This window comes from Capsicum annuum, unplaced genomic scaffold (genome assembly GCF_002878395.1).
Source record: "Capsicum annuum cultivar UCD-10X-F1 unplaced genomic scaffold, UCD10Xv1.1 ctg3414, whole genome shotgun sequence".
NCBI lineage: Eukaryota > Viridiplantae > Streptophyta > Magnoliopsida > Solanales > Solanaceae > Capsicum > Capsicum annuum.
The window spans coordinates 44,211-67,468 of record NW_025840961.1 but is presented as its reverse complement, the minus strand read 5'-3'; the positions used below and the strand labels follow the sequence as shown (position 1 = coordinate 67,468).

Here is a 23,258-nt window from a genome sequence, read left to right as displayed (position 1 = left end):
GGATCTAAATCCTAGAAAAAGAAAAACAAATGGTCAAGATGACACTCAAAAGATCCACATATGGAAGTTCAAGATTTGAGCAATGTTGATATCCCTGAAGGAATCAATGAGCCTGAGACTTAAGAAAATGATGAACTATCCATAAATTCAAGTGGTGTTGGAACTAATTTGAATCGATCTTAAATAATAGTGGATTTTATCTTTCCATATAATGTTGCAATGAAAATCATGCAAAATAGTGAGGATCTTGAACCTCGATCTATCACCGAATGCCGACAAAGAAATAACTGGCTAAAATGGCAAGAAGCAACTCAATCTGAATTGAATTCTCTTGTCAAATGTGAAGTTTTTGGACCTATAGCTCAAACACCGAATGGTGTTAAGCCTGTTGGCTATAAATGGGTCTTTGTGCGAAAAAGAAATGAGAAAAATGAAATACAAAGGTATAAGTCACGCCTTATTGCACAAGGCTTTTCATAATGGCCTGGTGTCGATTATGACGAGACATATTCACCAGTTATGGATGTAATAACATTACATTATCTTATTAGTTTTACTGTCCATGAGAGACTTGAAATGCATTTGATGGATGTGGTAATAGCCTATCTATATGGATCACTTGATAATGAGATATACATGAAAATTTCTGAAGGATTTAAAATGCTGAAAGCATATAGGTCAAAGCCTAAAAAAATTTATTCCATTAGATTGCAAAGATCATTGTATGGTTTGAAGCAATCTGGACGCATGTGGTATAACCGTCGTAGTGAATATTTATCTATGAAAGGTTATATGAATGATGAAATTTGCCCATGTGTTTTTATAAAGAAAATAACGTCGGAGTTTGTTATACTTGTTGTCTATGTCGATGACATAAACCTTATTGAAACTCCAATCGAGCATCAAAAGGCAATTGATTACCTAAAGAAAAAATTTGAGATGAAAGATCTCGGAAAGACAAAATTATGCCTTGGTTTGAAAATTGAGCATTTGACAGACGGTATCTTTGTCCATCAATCTACCTACACAGAAAATGTATTAAAAAGATTCTATATGGATGGAGCACATCCATTAAATACTTTGATGGTTGTTCGATCACTTGATGTGAACAAGGATCTATTCCGACCTCAAGAAAAGAATGAGGAACTCCTTGGTCCTGAAATACTATATCTTAGTGCAATTGGTGCACTAATGTATCTTGCAAATAATACAGGGCCTAATATATCCTTTTTAGTTAATCTGTTAGTAAGGTTTAGTTCTGCTCCTACTAGGAGACACTGGAATGGGACCAAACACATATTACGGTATCTAAAAGGGACTATCGATATGGGCTTATTTTATTCTAAAGATTGCAGTCCCGATCTTGTTGGTTATACTGATGCTGGGTACTTATCTGACCCGTATAAAGCTCGATCTCAAATAGGCTATGTGTTCATATGTGGGGGTACTGCTATATCTTGGAGATCTACAAAGTAGTCTATCGTAGCCACCTTATCGAACCATGCTGAGATTATAGCTATTCATGAAACAAGCCGAGAATGTGTGTGGTTGGTCCATAATACATCTCATTCGAGAAAAATGCGGTTTGAAATGTGACAAAGTACCCATGATTTTATATGAAGATAATGCAGCATGCATAGTACAACTTAAGGGAGGATTCATAAAAGGAGATAGAACGAAGCACATTTCACCAAAGCTTTTCTATACACATGAGCTTTAAGAAAATGGTGATATTAATGTGCAACAGATTCGTTCAAGTGACAATGTGGCTGATCTATTCACCAAGTTTCTTCTAATTGCAACTTTCAAGAAGATGGTGCACAAGATCGGAATGCAAAGGTTCAAGGATGTTTTTATTAGGGGGAGTTAATATGCGCTGTAATCTTTTTTCCTTACGAGGCTTTATCCCGCTGAATTTTCCTTGTAAGGTTTTTAATGAGGCAGCATATATGCGTATTATCTATCAATTAGACATTCAAGGGGGAGTGTTATAAATGTACTATATATAGTGAATGTCTATTTTACCATATATAGTGAATACCTACTTTACCATATATTGTATATGTCTATTTATAGAAAAGTTACAAACACCAAAGTTAGTTTTCCCCTGTAAATAAAGGGTTTTTTCCTTATTGTAATTCATCTCTCAAGAGAAATAAGAACTACTCTCTCTATTCTCTCTACTCTTCTTTATTCTTTATTAGTTTATAACAAACTTGTAATTTCTTTTTTTATTTTTTTCCTACCCAATTCCTTCAGAAAAATACTCCGTTGGTAAAAATTACAGTATATCTTTTTGTTTCAATTTTTTGATATTATTTTGAAATAACTAATATTAACAAAAATAATATTTTTGTATATTTAATATGGGTAAAAATTATTTAACTCCTGAAATTTTACTTTAAAATCAAAAAATAATAGATAATATACATATTTTGTCCTTATACACGTAACTTTTTTCATTAATCTTTGTCTTGTATTTAAAACTTTCTCAAATATATGTAATTTTTTATTTCTTTTTATGTTATATTTAATATTTGATAAACACACATAATTTATTAAAATTTTTTTGGTCATTTTATTTTTTTCTTTGGATCTAAAATATTCTCAAGTACATGCAATTTTTTTTATTTTTGCTTTTCTTCTTATTTTTTCCTTTTTAAAAATTTTTCTCAATACACATATTTTTTTAATTTTTTTTTACCTTCTTTCATTATTTTTTATTACTTTTATTTATTCTTTTTATTTTCTTCCTTTCAATTTGATTTCAAATTTAATTTTAATACGTCGTATTTAAAATAAGCTAGCTTCGGATGGATACCAAAATAAAGTGAAGGATATCAAATAAAAAAATAAAATGTTAAGATAAAGAAAGGATTTTTTTATTTTCTTGTTTGTAAAAATTGTTATTTTTCAAATTAGTTAAAATTGAAAAGATAAGAAGTTAATGAAATAGAAAAAGAAATAAAATGTGTAAAAGTGAGGAGGGAAATAAAAAAAATTCAAAAGGTAATAGAAAAGAAAATAATTAAATATATATAAGTTTTATTGTTTATAATTATGTATACTAAATAACATTAAAATGTTAATTAAAAAAGGATATGTGTTCATTATTGATCATATTTTTTGTGTTATTTTTTGTACCTCACTTGCTTTCAAGAGAGTGAACACACTCTCTATACCACATCAGCATTGAAAGATGTACTTGTTATGCATTAAAATAGTTTAGGGGTAATAGGACCCCCTAAAGTTCAGGCGTATTATTGCAACTTCTCTTATAATTTTGGAGGGGAGGAGGTAATAGCATCTTATCTCTTATTTCAATCTCACCTCAACTGATACCCTATGGATAAAAAAGATAGTGAAGCAAATCACATAAATGGAGGAAAATTGTCATTTTTTTATCGCCATGAATTTTTTTTGTCAGATAAAATGGTGACCAACAGTGATCATCTCCCTTTCCATTCCTTTTTTTATTTTTTATTACATTTTAGTTGTCTCTTTTGGAGAAAAAAAATGCCGATAATGTATTATATCGATCAATTGCTCCACTCTATCGGCTAATCCCTTCGTCATCGACCATCCTTTTGCAATGATGATCAATGTAACTGTAATAACTAGCTCCACCATACTTATCACCAAATTATCATCAAATCACTATTATATTAAAATTAAAAAATTAAAATCTTCACCAAACATAATCGAAAATCAAAACCTATTACCAAACATCACAAGAAGAATCAAAGAAAAAAAGAGATAAAATAATGATGAATTATAGAAAAAACTGGAGAATAGAGGAAAACAAAGATATGAAAAAAATAAGAAGCAAGAAATTAGAGAAAAAAGTGACAAAGATCCGAATAGGGTAAGCAATTGGGTCTTCTTATTGAAGAAGATGAGTAAAAAAGAAAAAATTGAAAAGTACAATAAATAAACGGAAAAGGGTCAAAAATACCCCTAAACTATTGGAAATGGATCAAAAATATCCTCCATTTTTTATTTGTTATTTTGTCTCAAAAATACCCCTCCATTAATTTTTTTGAATCAAAAATATTCCTCCGTTAATTTTTTGGCTCAAAAATACCCTTCTCTCTGACAAAATGCCACCAGAAAAGCCACGTGGATAAAAAACCACGTAACCAGTCCATATCAGCATACACATAAAAAATCACTCCATTTAATTCATCTAACCATCAACACATTTTATTCTATTTAAAAATTCAACCCGAACCATATTCAAAATATCCGAACCAAGAGGCAATAATTATTCTTCATTTTTTTTCTCAAATCATTCTTCACCACATTTCATTTCATTATTAACGGTTTTAAAATTACGAGACTCACTCGCGCAATTCTTGACCTCATCAACTTGTGGTTGTCCGACATTGCCGCTAAACTTTCTCTCTCCAAATTTTAATTTCGTCTTCGAATTACCATTCTTCTCACTACTATCAGGTTTCTCATTAGACTAATTCAGATAGGACATTCAGCAACAACCCGAGTTCTTGGACACCGAACCGATTATTTGAAGATTCAATTGTTTAGGGTCGACCCAATTAAAACTTGATTCTTTCATGTCAACAATTTGAGGACCAGATTATTTCCTCATCTTTTGCCTTGATCGATCCAAAATATTTGACCCATCACATAAAAAATAATCAATCAAATTCTTCAACTTTCCTCTTGATTCGGGTTTTTTGAATATGGGTCAGGTTGATTTTTTAAATAGAATAAAATGGGCTGATGATAAGATGATTAAATGGAGTGATTTTTCACGTGTATGCTAACATAGATTGATTAAGTATTTTTTTTCACGTGGCGTATCTGGTGGCATTCCATTTAAGAGAAGGATATTTTTTAGCCAAAAAAAAAGCAGAAGGTCATTTTTGAGCCAAAAAATAAACAGAGGATATTTTTGATTCATTTTCAATATTTCAGGGGTATTTTAAACCCTTTTCCGATAAATAAATAATAAAATTAAAAATGTACGTTAATGAACAAATGTTGAAAGAAATTTAAAAACTAATTATTTTTTCTCATCTCCCGCTCCATTGAAGAGTGTATGGACTCTATCCTTCATGTGAATTCGAATGAGATAATAAATCCGCTTGAATAAGAATAATGGGGTAATATGACTACCGTAAATTTTAAGTGTCTACTTGCAAATTCGAGATATTTTATTGGTGACTTAATGCATTTTTCTAAGTATTGTAATCAATGAAAGAAATTTCATCCTTTAAAAGTACATATAATGGTTGGAGTTTGTTGTTTTAATTCAAGATTTTAGCAATTAGATAAGCATCATAAAAGAAAAATTTGATCACTGTAAGAAATATAACAACCGAATTAATTGTTATTACTAAAAGAAATTTAACTATAACAGTGAAGCTTTTAACAATCAATGACGACCAATTTTTACCGTCATTGATGACTTATAGCAATCAAATTTAATTTTATGACCATATATGATACCAAATAAGTGGTCGATATATGCTACAGTATTTGCAGATACAGATCAAGCAAAGAATACAATGCAACTCATCCAAAATTCCAAATAAGTGAAGTGGCATAGGCTAACGAAAAGGATAAAACTTCTAACTCTAATATCATCCTAATAAGATTTTTTATGGAGGATATTGTCTGAATAAACTTTCAATGGTATTAATACAAAGTTAAACATTGAAGATCATCTTTTTGAGGTACATTGGCAGATATCATTAAACTCTTGAAGGTAGTTAAACTAAAGCATAAAAAGTGAACTCCTGAAAGGGAACTACTGCAAGTGAAATTAAACATGCTTTCGAGAAACCAACTAAATGTACAAATTACTTTGATGCTTTCATACTATGCTATAATGCTACACAAACATGATCATTTATCAGAAGAATAAAACCTTGATTACCAAATTTTATCGTCTTTTTGATACAATTGAATTTGTTCATGAGTCAAGTGCATGCATTACGGTCTTAGCTTCGAATTAGTAGTAAATATTTGTAAAAAGGTAAGGGAAAGATTAAATAACTCAAATAGAGTTTAGAAACGAATCTTATAGCATAGCTGAGTGGTAATTCATATTAATCAAGGGTCTAGAGTGACCGAGCTCAAGTGATTACAACGAAATAACAATGAACAGCTAAAGAAAAAATACTAATGCTTAAGAAAAAATAAAGATATTTTTTCTTAAAGAATAAGGATGAGCAAAATTAGATTAGATGTCCTACAATAAAGAAAGGGATCTCTATTTATAGGACATATAAGTTGTCTTTCGGCCAATAGGATAGCATTATTCCCTGAGCCCATAGTACTGCATCTAATAACCTTTGGCCATTTGTCTTAGAGTCGTCGGGGGATGTCAACCCAATACTTTGTATCTTACGCCGTTCATCCAAGAGTCATTTGTGCTCCTATATGGCCTGACACATTTTCCTCTTTGTTAGTCCTTCGTATGTGGTCTCTATCATTGATTCTCTCGTGTTCTTATGATTCCGGTCAAATGGCCCTTCCTTATGTCATGGCCCTTCCTTATGCCAGACTTTCTCCCAAAAAAACCTCTTATTGGGCTGACCCGTGTTACACTCGAACCAACTTGATTGAGTCTTTTTACAAGCTATTTGACCCTATATAGATAGTCCCTCTGTCCTACGTGCACAACGTCGTTGTTGTCGAGGGACAAAAATATTTTATCCATGAGACTTCCTTATGACCAACCGAGACACTCCCAATTATGAGGATCTTTCATCTTGCCCTAAAGCTTCTTTTAGAAAAGCAGATGTCATTTATCGTGAGAGGTCTCAAACCATCGGTTGATGATCTCGGGGTCACGCTGATGGTGTTGTGACTCCAGTCTTCTGTCGTATTAATTGGACAGATGCATTCCTATCATCTTGTAGCTTTTGTTTCTTACCTCTTTTATTTATTGTAAGGGTAATCCAACCATTCCTTTTGTCATTTGGAACATCGCCCATGGAAAAAGATGAAAACACTCTTGATGTTTTGGATCCTATATGTTTCGTGCCTTTTATGGATGATCGTCCATATGTCATCTATCCATACTCCCTCTTGATCAGTTCGTCTCCTATAAGTTTCATTCTCTTTCCACTTCTTTCTCAAACTTTCCCATTTCAATCATCTTGAACCATGCAAATATCAAACCACTTCAAGTTCAACGTATTTTCCCCAATGCATTTTATAGTCCTTGCCTCATTCTTTTCATTGATCCTGGTGACTCTCTCTTGGAGGTTCTTCTTGGTTTGTTGATGAGAGTGAGATAGAGACTATAGGAAAAGCCCTAGATGAGGGTGGTGGGCAATGTTCTAGCTAACGATATTTCTCTATAGCTGCCATATTCTCTTTCTTTAATGCGGATGCTTATGCCTTACAACTAAGGTAACTGACTACTGTAGGGAAATCCACACTATGATGAGTTCTCGCTGGCCTTCGATGAGAGAAACTAAAGCGCGAAGAGAAGTACCCCTTTCCATATCGATGCAGGTCCATTCTTGTAGAGGGATCGCCTCAGCAGTTTATTTCATTTAGGGACTTTTTTTCCCTTATCATAGGGTCGCTATATGACTTCTATTGTCATCAGGGGTAGTGGATGAATTTGGCTTTATTTGTTGCCCGATAGCAATGGAGGTATTTCTTCCATTGTGATCTACAACTCCCATCTTCACTTCTAAGGAGAGGCCTGGGTTGAAGAACCTTTTCTAGCTGACTAAAGTGAAGAAACGGTCTCAACCGGATGCTCGCATGATGCTTGTTAATTTATTTTCCATTGTCCTACAATAGATTTAAAAGCCTTGTACTATGTAATTTCTTCCCTCTTTTTTTTAAACAATAATAACATTTTTTGTCTTCTCAACTTTCTTGTCGCCATTTTTTAATATGGTTTTTTCACTCCTTTTGCGTAAACTTCTAACTGGGTAGGACCATCCTAGAGCTAACAATGGGACTCAAATAATTAGGTTAGATTAGAATTTTTATTTACATAGTGTGACCACCTCATGGCCTCACCTCTTTGGCATTTTTATTTGAGGGGGCTCCGTAAATTGATATGAAGGGACGGGGTCTTCCTAGAGTCGTTGGCGGTAACACCCATACTTTCCATCCTTGTGAGAGGACCTTATTAGTGCTCCTAATATGGCCGATTTATCCTATCAACTCCCTGCCATTAGGTGGTGTTGTGGGACTTTCTACTCCTGGAAATTTTGCCATTTACTCCGCTCAAATGATTTCAAGCCCTCTCGAAGGCAATGTAAGTATGAAGATATGTCAATTTTCCAAACTGATCCATTTATTTGCATATTTTTATCGAGCTCTGTGCTTAATAACCCTTACTCAAAGCATTGCGTTAGCTTTTTGGGCTTATTTGCCTTTGGAGTCAAAAAGGAAGGGTACGAATCATCAAAAGCATTGATGTGCAACCAGATACATTATTTGCCGAGTATTTTCCCTTTGGATTCCGTTATATATGATCGGTCCAAACACATGGGAATAATCCATGCTTCTTAGCGTCTTACATATTAATGGATTTTTATGTATAAATTACCATTTCTAGCACCACATTCTTTCCCACGCCTTTTATCCCTTTAGTGAAAGCTACTCATAATAAGTTGTTTTTCCTTCATGGTGTTTTTCTTGGATTCCCCCAACTATATTGCCTTTGCCCTGGGTTTCACTATAATTTTTTCCTTATCCTTGTTTTTTATCCCAGAGCTTGTCCTCATATGATTTCTCTTAAATTTTTCATATGGGTAAATTGAAAACTGTGGGTGTGGCTCAGGAAAATAGAAGATTACGATAGGCATGGTTTCTCTCTTTCCCCAGTGCGAGGGCTTGTTTCTATTTTTTCAGCATTGATAGTATTGGGTATGGCAGTTGTCCGAGATGAAGCCGATCATGGCAGGAAGAAAGAGTCGTGTGAGCCTATTTTGTAGAAGCTTATTTGTGAGGTGGGGTCTACCTCAGTACTATCCAGACTTTTGCTAGCGGGATCTCCCAGTTAAAGTTCCTCAAATCTGCTTTTTTCAAACTATTTGGAACAAAAGACGGTTAAGCCTCTCCTTAGTATCCAACGCCAAGCACTCGAAGCCAAGGGCTCCCAGTTTGTCAGTCGAAGCCATTTGGCCCAAGTTTGTGAGTTTGTTGATGATGACATTCAGTCAGGCGACTCCCCAAAATGCAAGAAGGACATTGTATGTGCCCTTGGAGAACGGGCTCACCTCTTTTGTTGTTTCTAACACTCTTTTCTTGTTAGAAAGTCTTTGTTGCATGATTTTTCCTTCTATAATAACTCTGTACTTGACTTTAGAGAATTATTTGTATTGCACATTTGTTTAATTTTTAATGACTTTTTAAATCTATCTTTTGCAATTAATATTCCTCTTGAGGTGACTCTTTGGTGGTCTAATCCTCTCTAGGATTTGTATATTTTATGTTGCAAATATCAAGTTTGTTCTAGATATTATAGGTTAATCGCGAACTATTTTTTTTTATTTTGCAAGCCTCTGTGTCCTTTTCAATGAGTCTTAAATTTTTAGGCGTTTTATCCTAATTTAACCTCATCAAAGTGAGAAAAGACCCTTTTAATTTTTTAAGTTGTTGTGCATCTAAGTTGGGACATCTCCAAGGTACTTTAGCACATAGTGTAAGAGCGATCACGTCTCTTTATTTTAGTCATTTTTCATATAATTTCACTCGAACTAACCATTAATGGTGCCTCTCGTTCAGGCCTTTTTTGTCCCTACAACATAGCGGACGCAAGCTTTGTCACTATCGAATGATGTGGATTTTGTTTAAGATTTAGAGCGAGTTCATGTTTCGAGTTCCTCTGCATACGAAAGCCAGTCCCTAGTCTTTAGTATCGGGATGTAGTGACTTATATGTTTTTGCAACCCTTTGTGTAGGCCATGAAGTTATAGCCTCGCTTTCTTTTTGGGATATCGAGAGATATCACTTGAAGTCTTCTCCTCGTGGCTTATAGAGGGTTGGTATTTTGGCCTCGAGGAGCCTTGCTCTCTTTTAAACAAAATGATTTGACTGATAATCACTAATCAAAAATTCAGGATGGGAACAAGCATGCAAATACACAAACTTTCCTTTCTATTTATTTGGTTGTTATTGGGTAGTGTCTTTAACCGAGAGAAAACAAATGATATTTTCTAATTTTTTGGAAGTCCTCACTGCTACCTCATTAAAAACCTTGCCATATAAACCCTTTTTAGGAAAAAAACTGGTTGAAGGAAAAAAGAGTGTAGCTTTGTTCTTTTGAGTCATCCGCTGTCGTGTCTGAACTTTACCGTGGGATACCTTTAAGAGAACTCAAAAGAAAAATATCATTAGATAAATGAAATGTGAGAGGATGCATACCCGTCTTGTCGAGGCCTAATATTAGCTTAAGCCTTCCTTGGAGCTCCTGATCCCGCGGGTGTCGAGTTGCCTTTGGCGCCTTTTCCATAGTTGCCCTTGACTCGCTTGTTCAGGAACTCTTTGGGGTGTCCACCATTGAGCAGTTCGGTGACTGGTTCTCAAAGGTGATAACAATCCCTAGTGTCGTGGCCATGTATCCCACAGAATTCACACCACGGGATAGAGGTTGCCTTTCGACTAATAGGATAGCGTTATTCCCTGAGCCCATTGTACTACGTCCAATGACCTTTGGCCATTTGTTCTCAGGGCGTTGGGGGATGATATCCCAATACTACGTATCTAACATTGTTCAGTCCAAAGTCACCAAGCCCAACGCATTGTCCTCTTTGTCAGTCCTTCATATGAGGTATATATCGTTAATTCCCTCAGGTACTTATGATTCCACTCGAGTGGCCCTTCCTACTGTCGAACTTGCTCCTAAGAAGGCCCCTTCATAGGCAGACCCATGTTACATTTGACCTGACTCGACCAAGTTTCTTTACAAGCTATTTACCCCGTACACGTTTCTGGCATTTCTTTTATTAAATTAATTTCATGTTTTAGAAAAACAACAAGTTAGTTTAGATAATATTGTATAACTTTTTTAAGGAGTGTGCAAAAACCTCCTTACCCTAAAAGACTTACTCTCTCTATCACAAAAAGAATGACCTATTTTTTATTTTAAAATGTTTCAAAAAGAATAATCATTTACTTTTTTAGCAATACTTTAATTCTAATTTCCACATAGCATATTTAAGACCACAAGACTAAAGGCCAATTTGATACATTTGACATAACTTAAATTCAAGACCACAAGAATCAAAAGTCTTCTTTATTTTATTAAACTTCGTGTCAAGTTAAACTAGATCATTTTATTTTAAACAGAGGGGAATATTGTAATATGGACTGGATAATATTTAATAAAGGATATAAACTGAATTCTTCTTTTGGTGAAGTAAGTAGAGGATATAAACTGGGTTCTAGCTTTGACTGAATTTCTGAAATCACTAATATGAATAGTCACATGTAACACAACAACAATCTATCGCTTGTATCTCATAAAAAATAGATATGCATTTATTTTATACATTACAATGAATAAAGTGAATTGAACAAAATGTTTTTCTTTATTAGTATAACCTGTGCAACAATCACAAACTATATATAGTTTATTATATACTAGATCTTAATATGAATTGATGTGCTATGGTTTCATAGACTTTCAATGCTTAAATTTATGAAAATATGCAGTTACTTAGGTCATTTTCTTAGATATGATGTGTTTTGCGGAAAACTAGGTTTTGAGAGCTAAACAGGAGAAAAGAAGTGAAAACTTGAGTTTTGGACCACCTATGTGGGCACCTACTACCTGTAGGTTCTACGTATGTGGCGTAGGTGCCAGATGAATTTTCAGAAGATGAAGTTAAGAGAGTTCTTGTAGGAGTTTTGGATGTCTGGCACCTATGTGGGGCCACCTACAGACTGTAGGTGCCACCTACGATCTATAAGTGGCTCCGTAGGTAGCCATCGCCTCCAATTTTCCTCTTTTGTATTAGAAGGGTTTTCTAGGGTTTTCATATAATCTATAAATACCCATTTGATGTTTTTTAGTTAGTCTCCGCATTCATACTATTCACAAACATACATTTTAATTCCAAGATTGGATTTTGATCTTTGGATTCTTGTCTTCGTAGTTTTTGGTTGATTTATTGATTTGAGACTTCGGGTTTCTTCGTCTATTATTGTGATTGATTCTATACTTTTACTTATGAATTCTATGGATTATTTCACAACTATGAGCGACTAATTCTCTTAGGTAGGATTGTGGTATCCCTGGCTAAATAACAAAGTAGGTGAAGTACAACATTGTTCCTAACCAATATTCTTGCATGTATTGTGTTCATCTTTAATTTAATATATTTCTTAGCAGTTGCAAACATTAAGAACCCACCTGTATTCACTACTTACTTCAAAAGAGGGGTAGAGATTAAGAAAAGAAGATTAGACAGTAATCTGAGATTCACTTCCATCTTATAATTGCCCTCTCATCTAATTAACTAGAGACTGAACAAGTAATAGTTAATTTGGGATCTAGGATAAGGGTTAGTAAGGAGACACTCTGAGACTCACAAGGTAAAGAGTAAAATTCACTAAAGGTATTCAAAAGATGGTTAATGATACATAACTTATCAAATTTTGCATGCAAGATATTAGATTGTTCAATGGAGCATGATAAACCTACGGAGTTAGAAAGGCAGGGGAACACAGTTATAGTATTAATTTCAGATTGTTTACAACCAAAAGCATTCGAGTTTTGTTACTTTGTATTGATTAAACAACTCCCCCCATTTATTTTTCTGCACTGCCCAACTGTTTCAACAAGTTTGAGAGATAGTTCTTCCCTATTTCCTGTTGGTTCGATCCCAACATAGTTGGGTTACTATATTTTGACATTGACTGCTTGATACTTTTAAGGAGGTGTGCTTTTGAGCGACATCATGAATCAATAAATCCACTAACTAGAAAAAATGAAAGAATAACCAACTAGATATAAAACAAAAAGCTCAAAAGTTTCCATACTTATTTCAATCAACATTGTGAAAAAATAGAGTTTATACACTCATTTCTTGAACTATTGTGCTATTTTCTCCATAACCGGTAGCTGTTAATATCAGCTCTGACTTTATCTCCTCTAAATTCTATAGTACTCACAGAGCATCATGCTTAGTAGTTGGTGTGGGATCAACACAATGAAAAGCTAATTTCAATGTATTAAACAACACATCACCAATATTAGGTACATCCCTCATAAGTTCCACATCAAACACTTTATTAGTTCACTCTTCTTTCACAATGAAAGCTACCCACTATGTAAAATTGAGACCATCTATTGCCTCACTAGGTGAATTTCTAATTAAGAGCTCCAAGATGATCACTCCAAGACTATAGGCATCCATATTAGTGCTTGCGTTATTGATTTTGGAAAACTCTAGTGTGTGATAAGCTAGCATGCCTGTAGTGGCAATTATGTTGGTATTTCCATTAGTGGTCATAAGCCTGGAGAGTCCCACATCTGCCATCTTTGGGTTGTTTTTCTCATCAAGAAGTATGTTACTTGATGTAAGATTCCCATGTATTATGTTTTCTTTTGTATATAGGAAAAGATTCCTTTTGTTATACCAATAGCAATCCTCATCCTTGTAGAGAACGCAAGTATGTTATTAGGATTGTCAACATGATTAGAAACATTAAAAAAAATACAAACAATCAGTGAGAGTAGATAATTTTACCATGGAGGAAGGATGAGAGACTTCTATTAGCCATATAACCACGGACAAGAAGCTTTTCTGTTGTACATGACCAACAACTACTGCAAAGGACCTAGTCCATGCTACTATGGACCTGGTCTATGGTTTCAAGGGACTTGGTTTGTGGTTTTATGGGACCTAGTCTGTGATTATTGAAGTTAATTCTGTACAACTGTAAAGTATACTTTTCTATAGCTGGTTAGTGGACACTGCAGTAGAGGCATAGTGGTCCTGTCCAACTTGGACCAATGAGATGATGCCTAGGTTTTTCTCTCTCTTATATAAGTTAAAGTTACAAGAGCAAAACCTAGTTTTTGCAAAGCTCAAAAGATTTATCTTCCAAAGAAAACACCATCTCATAAGAAGAACATTGCCCATTTCAACAAAAAGACTTGATTGAGTTGTTGCTTTAGTCTTTGTTGCATTTTTGAGTCTTGTGTCTTTTGTTTTTAAAAAATCTACTCCTATGTTATAAAGGATAGTAGATATTTCACTTTTCTAAGTCTTTAGGTTGAGTTGCATTAACTATGGTTAATTAGTCGAATCATCTAGTGTTTTAGTCAATTTTATTTTCACTATTCATGGTGTTTCTCTTGGCTAGAGTTAACTAGGAGTGTCAACTAGAGTTAGCTGATTTAAAGTGTGTAGCAGAGTTGTTGCACAAGTTTGGGTAGAGTTACCTAGGAGTGTTGGCTAGAGTTAGTTGACATGGTGGCATGGTAGAATTATTGCATCTGTCTTGTAATAGAGTTGTTACAAAGAGTTAAAATTAAGAGTTTAATCCTTGTGATTACTCGTGTCTGTAATCATGTTATTTCTTGGAGTTAGTAGAGAGCTGGAAAATTATGAGAAACAGGTCTTAGTTTTTCTATTCCGTATTGGAATGTTTTGAGAAACAAGTCTTATTTCTTATTGCTTATGACTCTTAGTTCTCCTATTCCGTATTTCTCTGAGTTCTATTTTACTATTTCTGATTTTTTACTCTGTTAAGCCACCCATCCTGTTTCACATTTCATTACGACTATGTTTACTATACTTTATCTTGAGCTGGGGGTCTATCGAAAATAGCCTCTCTGGGTCTATTGAAAATAGCCTCTCTACTTCTTCGTAGGTAGCGGTATGGACTGCATATATTTTACCCTCCTCAGACCCCACTATGTGGGAATACATTGGGCTTATTGTTGTTGTATTGTAGGTCTTGATTTTTCCTTCCTTGAGCAAGGAGGTTTCCATGTAAACATTGTGTGTTGTTTACCTTTCTACATCTAACTTCATTACTTGCTAAGTTGTTGTATTTCATTGTTAAGGGACCTGGTCTCATATAAGCCTCTGTTATGGAAATCTATTAAGGGACCTGATCCCGTGGCTCGTGGTGGACTCATATAAGCCAAAAACTGGTATCAGAGAAAGTACTTCCTCTAAGTCTTACACCTAGAGAATATCCTTCTTGATGGCACTCAAATTAGAAGAAAGTTAGTCAACCACTAACCACCTCATTTTAACAGACAATTTTGTGAATGGTGAAAGACTCATATATCATAATGGCAGAAGATAGTGAGTTGTGGGACATTATATATGATGGACAACATGTTCCTATTAAAGAAGTCAAGAAAGAAGGTGTAATAAAAATAGTCGCAAGGACACAAAAAGGCATATGAAAAAATGATTGAAAGAAAATTAAAAAGCGCTACAAAGCCAAGAACTTGCTCGTGTGTGGGAGAGGGCCTAATGAGTATAACAAAATCTCTGTGTTTGAATCAACAAAAAAGATTTAGGAGTGCTTAAATAAGATCCATGAGGGTACAAGTCAAGTCAATGAGTCCAAGGTATACATGCCCACTACTAAATACAAAACCTTCACACTGAAGAAAGGTGAAACCATCTAAGAGATGCATATCAGGTTCATATCTATTACTAATGAACTATATTGTCTTGGAGAGGGGATCAAACCAAGTAAACAAATGTGAAAAATACTTAGAATTCTTCTCGAGTTTTGGGAAAGTAAATTTGATGCTTCACTGAAGATCGTGACTTCAAGATTCTTATAATGGATTAGTTGATAGGGAACTTGAAAAATTATGAACTTAAGAATCAGCATGATCAAGTAAAAAGGGAGCCTAAAAAGGAAAAGATTCTAGTTCTCAAGGTTGCTATGGGAGAATCTAGTAAAGAATATGAAGACATGGATTATCTTACACAAGGATTCCAAAAAATGGTAAGAAAGAATGGTGGATTTCTGAGAAGAGAAAATACAAGTAAGTCCTCAAATGGAAATGATTATTGCCACAAGTGTGGCATACCTATCCATTTCATTAAAGATTGTTCGATATAAGGTGAAGTACAAGGAGTATGACAAAGATGGTGGTGACAAAGGCAAAAGAAGGGCCCAGGTCCCAAAAAATCCCCAAGATAAGCTGTTGCAGACTACGTTTTCAAGAGCTTCAAGCAAGCTCTTGCTGTTTAGGGGACTTGTCCAGTAATCTGATGAGTTTGAGCACCCTGAAGATGCGTCTATGATGGCTGTAGAGGATGATGATAATTCATTCAACTCATTTTTTACTCTTATGGCTAAATCAGAAGTTGATGAAGATAAAAAAGGTAACCCTTCTTAACATTAAACAAAATCTCAAGGACTATTCCTTGAAGAAACTAAAAAGTTTAGCTAATGTCTTGATTGATTCTCTTTGTGATATTAAAAAGGAGAAATATTTTTTGAAAGTAAGTCTAGATGATTTTGAAAATAAAAAAATTGCCCTAACTTTCAAATCTCTGAGTTGGAAGAAAAGCTTGGTATAATGTCATCTGAAAATGCTAAGAGAAAGAGATGTTAAGAAAACCTTTTGAGTTTGCTTCTACAAAAAATATTGAGGAAGTATCCTTCAACTTGAGCTTGAAGAGAGATTAAACAAATCTCAAGTTGATCTGTCTTGAAAGAAATGTTGAGTTAGAGAGGACCTGGTCCATATTAAGAAAGATTTTAATTAATCCCTCAAATGGACTGCTTCATCTCAAATTCTAGCTTGTCTAACTAGTCAAAGGTTTGACATTGGCCAATGATTGAGGTGAAAAAAGGTGAACCCTCGCTACAACCCCCATAGTGAATATATGTTAGTGTCAACGACCTATTGTGTACTCATAGTGGGAGAATAGACATGTCAATAATAAATGTCACGCTAGGCTAGCAATTAAGAAGAGTCTTTCAAAGCATGTCAAATAGAAGATACGAGTAAGAAAGGGACATATTCCTTTTTCAAAACTCAAGAAAGCCAAGTTGCCTGTTTGGAAAAAGAAGGCCTTGATTGTACCCCTATCTTTTTTTTTTTTGGAACTCAAGCTTAAATGGGTTCCCAAAACTAATAAATAATCTTTATGTGTAGGTGGAAGTAAGGGAAAGTTGTTATAATTAGTTTATGGGTAGTGGATGTTCAAAGCATATGACTGGTAGAATAGAAGAATTCCTCTTACAAAAGGCTATTCAAGGTGGAGTTGTCTCTTTTGGAAATTGAAAGAAGGGTATAACTTACGCACTGAAAAGATTGTAAAATTTCTCAATCATGCAATCAAGAATGTATACTATCAAGAAGGTTCAAGAATATGTATGTTGCAAATTTCAACTTAGTCCTTGGTGATGATCTTACCCATCTTAATGCTCAAAGTAACAAAATGATCTATGTTATCAAAAATTGAATTGTGTTAGCTTTATACTTCTAAACAAGTTGGTCTCCATGGACCAGGTATGTGGGGTTCCCATGATTAAGTTTGCAGATAACAAAATTATAATGCTTAAACCAAAGAAAATCAGTCCAGGTTCATTCAAGTCGAAGAAGTAAGTCAGTACCACTAGGCCTCTTGATATACTTCATGTGTATCTATATGATCCTGTAAAGGTTCAAAGTAGAAGAGTAAAAAAGTACATACTAATTATTGTTGATGACTTTTGAAAGTTCACTTTGACTATGTTCTTGAGGTCCAAAGATCAAACTTTTGAAGTATTGTTGATTTTTGCCAAGCAAGTACAAGTGAGGTTGAACAGAAAAAGTGTAGGGACTAGGTCGGACCATCGAATAGAATTTGAAAATGCAAGGTAAGAAGATTTCTGCACATAAAATTAAATAAGTCATAACTTCTCAACTCTCAAAACTCCTAATCAAAATGATATGGTTGAAAGAAAAATAGAATTCTTGTTGATATTTCCTGAACGATATTGATTGATGTGGATCTACTTAAGAACTTCTAGGCTGAAGATGTCAACACTACATGTTATGTCATTGACAGGTATTGATAAGGAAATGAAGGATAAAGATGATATATATATTGAGGAACTTCTTTAGATTTAGAGAGAGTCTTAATGAAGAAAACAATAAAGATTAAGTTAAGCAAGATGATGAAGTTGGTGCAACTAAATAAGCAAAAGTACTGTGTCCTCAAAAGATCCCTTAGAAACTATTGATTCACAATTTCTTGAATCTTAAAACCAAGTCACTGAGGTCCCTACTACCAGTCAACCACAATTAGCCTAAAAAGACCAAATTAGAAGCACAATTCATCTCATCTACTGATAATCTTACCTTTTCTCTGGAATCCGACGTGTAGACCAGGTCCTAGTCAATAAACCTGGAAGAATTCATTATTTTAAGTGAATTAAAGTATGGCACCTGGTCCTTAGACCTGATGACATAACCATTATAAGGACCAAGTAGGTGTACAAAAGCAAGCTCCTAGGAAATAGTGTGAAAGGCTATCAAAATTTATTCTTGAAAATGGTTTAAGAGGGGGAAAATTGACAACACCCTTTTCTTAAAGTCAAAAGGATAGAATATGTTGATTATCCAAGTTTTTATGGATGACATAATCTTTGGAGCAACCTCAAACTCACTATGTGAAAATTTTGATGAACTAATAGAAAATGAGTTTGAAATAAGCATGATGGGTGAGCTAAGCTTCTTTCTAGGGTTGTAGGTCAAGCAAACTCCCAGTGGTATAATGATTAGTCAAGAGAAGTATATCAAGAAGCTTCTAAAAAATTCCAAATGAATTATGCCAAACCTATTGACACCCCCATTAGTACTAGCTCAAAACTAGATCCTGATGGGCCGGATCCTATGGTGAATGAGACTATGTATAGAGAAATTATTTGATTCCTCTTGTACTTAACTACTAGCAAACCTGATATTGTCTTCGGTGTGTGAATATGTGTAAGATTTCAATCATGTCCAAAGGAGTTGAACTTGAAAGCTGTAAAGAGGATTCAAAGATATCTGAATTGAATGGGGAACCTGGTCCCGATCTATCTATTTGGTGATTCTTTTGATCTAATTATTTATGCTGATGCAGCTTATGCAAGGTACAAGTTGATAGGAAAAATACCTCTATAATGGCTCATTTTTAGGATCTTCTCAAGTCGTCTAGAGTACAAAGAAGCAAAACTCAGTGGCACTTTTCACTATAGAAGCAGAGCATGTTGCAGCTGCTTCATATTGTGCTCAGCAACTATGGATTAAGTAGTATCTAGAGGATTTTGGGATAGTGTCTAAAACTGTCTCACTGTTATATAACAGCACCGGTACTCTTAACATGGCCAACAATCATCTGCAACACAAGAGGATCAAACATATTGATGTGAGGCATTATTTCTTAAGAGTACTATAGAGAAAGAGAACATTTCCATATAATTTTGTAAGCCTGAAGATCAAATGGGTAATATATTCACAAAGGTTCTAAATAAGAACCAATTTGAGAGAAACATGCTTAAGCTAGGACTGATTAAGTTTAATTGAGTTGCCTGAATTAATCTGTGTCTATCTCAAAATTGGCTACAATTAAGGAACAAGTATCGTTGTGGTAATTTATTTCACTAGGTCTAATTCATGGTGAGCAAGCCAAAGGAGGTGTGAATATGGGATAGACTAATGTCAAACATCTTTCAAAAATTCAAAGAATGGACCAAGTCCCCCCTCAGAGGAAACTTTCATATATATTATTTTTTTGAAAATGCTTGAAGAACTGTTTAACAATTCCATGTATCTTTTCCCACTTCTTTTTCTTTATCTCTATTTTTCTTATACCAAAAAGATACAGTATTTGCCTCCCTTACCCTAGGAAAAAAACCATTTTCCATACCATCCCCTTAGAAATGACTCTTGAAGATCTTAATGCATCTCTTTTCTCCACATAAAAGACTCTTGAGTCTCTTCCAAAAAAACCTCAACCTGGTCTCATCCAAGAAAAAGTCATTGATGCACTTTCTGATGGACCAGGTACCAAGAAATCCTCTGAATCCCTACCCTTTAAGGAGCATATGTTTGATGGTGATTTTTCAGATGAAAAAGAAAATTTGTCAAACATTTTAGCAACAAGGGTCGATTGGGTTGCTCAGAGCTTAACTCAAATGGAAAATAAACCTAAAAGAGAATTCAAAAGAAAATAAATCCACCTCTCACGGAATATAAGTACGTTGATGATCCTGGTAAGGAACATTTGACATTGAAGAGAGTTGGACAAAGAGGTTTGAAAGGGAAACAAATGGTTGATATTGTAGAAAAGGTTATGCTACCTATAAGAAAAGGTTAAAAAAGATGAGGAAATTTATTATGATGTTTTCATTGGAACTACAAAGAAAAGAGTTACCCCTGTTTCTACTAAATTAACCACCTTATTAAAGGGTAAACCCAAGAAGCCTGTAGGAAAGAAGATTCTTTCTGAGAAGAGAAAAAGAATTGATCAGTCTGAAGAACCATGTATTGATTTGGTTCCACCACTCCAGTACAGGTAGCTAAGCCTATTAAGGTACCAAGCATTATGTCCAAAAGGAGGAAAATTCAAAAAGTTACCAAGGTTCTTACAAGAGAAGATCAAATCCAATTCCTAAGAAAACAAAAGGTCCTTAAGGGTGATATTTTTGACCCTGATAGTTTTGATCTTCTTGGGATGACTGAATTGATTAAAATTGATAAAATCTAAGAATGAATTCATCTTTTTTATTTATTGATCCCTGAAGTTCATGAAAGAGAGGTACGAGTCTTTTACTATGTTATGTGGTCACTAAGGATAGTTTAAGTCTATCCATAACCGTGTGTGGGTAGAGATTAATATTAACGAGATAATTTAAAGATTCTAGATTTTCCAACAGAGGGGATCAAGTCCCTGACAAAATTAATCGCCACTCCTAAGTTGTGGGATACATTAGATGCTTGGATGGTTTAACTATTGTTACCTCATACTAAAAGGTGAACTAATGCTTACACAACAGACCTGTTCCTCATGGAGACATTAATTAAGTTAAAGGATGTAGTGTAGCAACGCTCTACTGACAAACCTGGTACTACTGATGCTCTGCGTGTTGAGTAAAGGACTGAGAGCACATGTCACCACATTGAATGTTGAATTTACGGACTTGGCAAAGCAACTCCTCTTTACTCATGCTACTGAAAATACACATCTAAACTTAGTCCTTGTATCTCTTGCCTCCAAGCCTTCTACTTCCTAATACTTCTTGTCTCATATCCTATTGTGTCTTTTTTCCCTTTTGGTTTTATGGCAAGTGTGAATAGTTTTATGTATTTTTATTTAATGCAATGTTTAAGATATTGTTCCAATAAATTATGAAATAAAATTTTTAATATGTCTACCATTTTTTCTTTCTTGTTTTGGCTATGTTCATTTGTGCTAGTGTTGCTAGTTGTTAGAATATGAATAGGAATAGCATATTGAATTCTACTTAGAAAGGGATTGTAATGTAGTGTCCTATTAGGAATAGGATTGGAATATAGTGTCTATCAATAGGGTCTCAATGTAATAATTTAGATACAACAATTCAATAATATTTTCTCTCATATTTTTCACATGGTATCAAAGAAGGTTTTGTGAGAAAATTTTTGGGAAGAAAACTCAATAAGACAGCCCGGTACTTTAATTTTCGGTGACTGTTAAGTCCAATTTGACCCCTCATCTATTTTTTTAAGTGTTCTGTGCGAAAACCAACACCACTACAAGGTGAGAAACACCCAGGCAAGCAAACCCCAGTGCTCGAATCTTATCTCCGGCGATCTACGCACCACCAGAACTTTCAGATCTATGCCTTATGCGCTTCGCGTGTCGGCACATGCGGTTTATTCCGACCAGTTTCCAGCCAATTTTTTTAATATCTAGGTCGCCACTTCATTACAAGGTTGTACCAATAGTTTTTTCTTTATTCTGACAAGTCTTTCAAGATTCTGATTACCTGAACCTAAATTCCGGCAACTATTTCGGCAATTTTTTTAGTAGCCTCGCTTATTCATTCCGAGGCTACTCATATGATTATTTTCTCATTCTGAGCAACTTTCGAGCATCATATATTATATCCGGGGACTTTTCTTTTTTCCAGGCCAAATTCCAACTGTATTTCTTTTTCATGATTAAATCTGAATCTTAATAAGGAGACCAGAAACTCAGATGTCAGAGCTTATGAAGAATCAAAGAAGGAAAGGTCGATTTGAAAGATTTCGACCTAAGTGTAGTTATTGTAAAAGGCATGGGCATACTCGTGGAATATGTTATTCTTTACATGGTCGACCATTCAAAAATTCTCATATTACTCAGTCTAACACCACAGTTGATCAACATGTATATTTACCTGAAAAGAAATATAATGAGTATCTTTAGTATCAAGCAAGTAAGCATATATTTCTATCAATAGCCTCAACTATTAAATTTCCTACCTTTGGATCACGGGTTGTGGTCTCAGGTGCTTCTGACCATATTTCTGGTGACAAGTCACTTTTGTTTGATATTGTTTATTCACAATATCTTTCTGCTATTACTTTAGCTAATGGAATTCGAACAGAGCCAAAAGGAGTTGGACAAGCCAAACCCTTATCTTCTGCCACTCTAGAATCTGTTCTTTATGTCCCTAGTTGTCCTTTTAATCGTTCATCTTTTAGTCATTTGACACGTGCCCTTAATTGTAGTATAACTTTTTTTGATGATCCTTTTCTAATGCAGGACCACAAAACGGGACAAACAATTGGCATAAGAGATGAATCACAGAGCCTTTACCATCTTACCTCTTCAAATTCCTTTACAGCATGCTACGCTACATATCCTCCCGACCTTATTCATAAATGTTTGGATATACTAGTCTATCCAAGCTACAAAAGATGATGCCTAGTTTTTCTAGTCTATCCATATCAGATTGTTAGTCGTGTTAACTTGGGAAACACACCTTTGCTACTTTTTCATGTAGTATTGAGAGTTGCTCAGAGTCTATTTTATCATTAGTTCATTCTGATATTTGGGGTCCTAGTAGAGTCAGGTCACCCTTAGGATTTCATTACTTTGTTACTTTCATCAATGATTTTTCAAGATGTACTTAGGTTTACTTAATGAAAGATCATTCCGAGTTATTCTCTATATTTAAAAGTTTTGTACTGAAATACAAAATCAATTTAGTATTTATATTCGTGCTTTTCACAGTGATAATGCCTTAGAATACTTATCCTCTCGATGTCAGGAGTTCATTACTCATTAAGGAATCATTCAACAAACATCATATCCATACACCCC

General features: G+C 34.5%; 1 long non-coding RNA gene across 1 annotated transcript; it reads right to left on the bottom strand.

Annotated features, from left to right (window-relative positions):
- Positions 1 to 7,791: 7,791 nt before the first annotated feature.
- LOC124891329 lies at positions 7,792 to 19,294 on the bottom strand. Its single transcript, XR_007049638.1, has 2 exons — positions 13,698 to 19,294; positions 7,792 to 13,604 (listed from the first exon to the last, which is right to left on the bottom strand). It is a non-coding gene; the product is annotated as an uncharacterized LOC124891329 (long non-coding RNA).
- Positions 19,295 to 23,258: the final 3,964 nt, after the last annotated feature.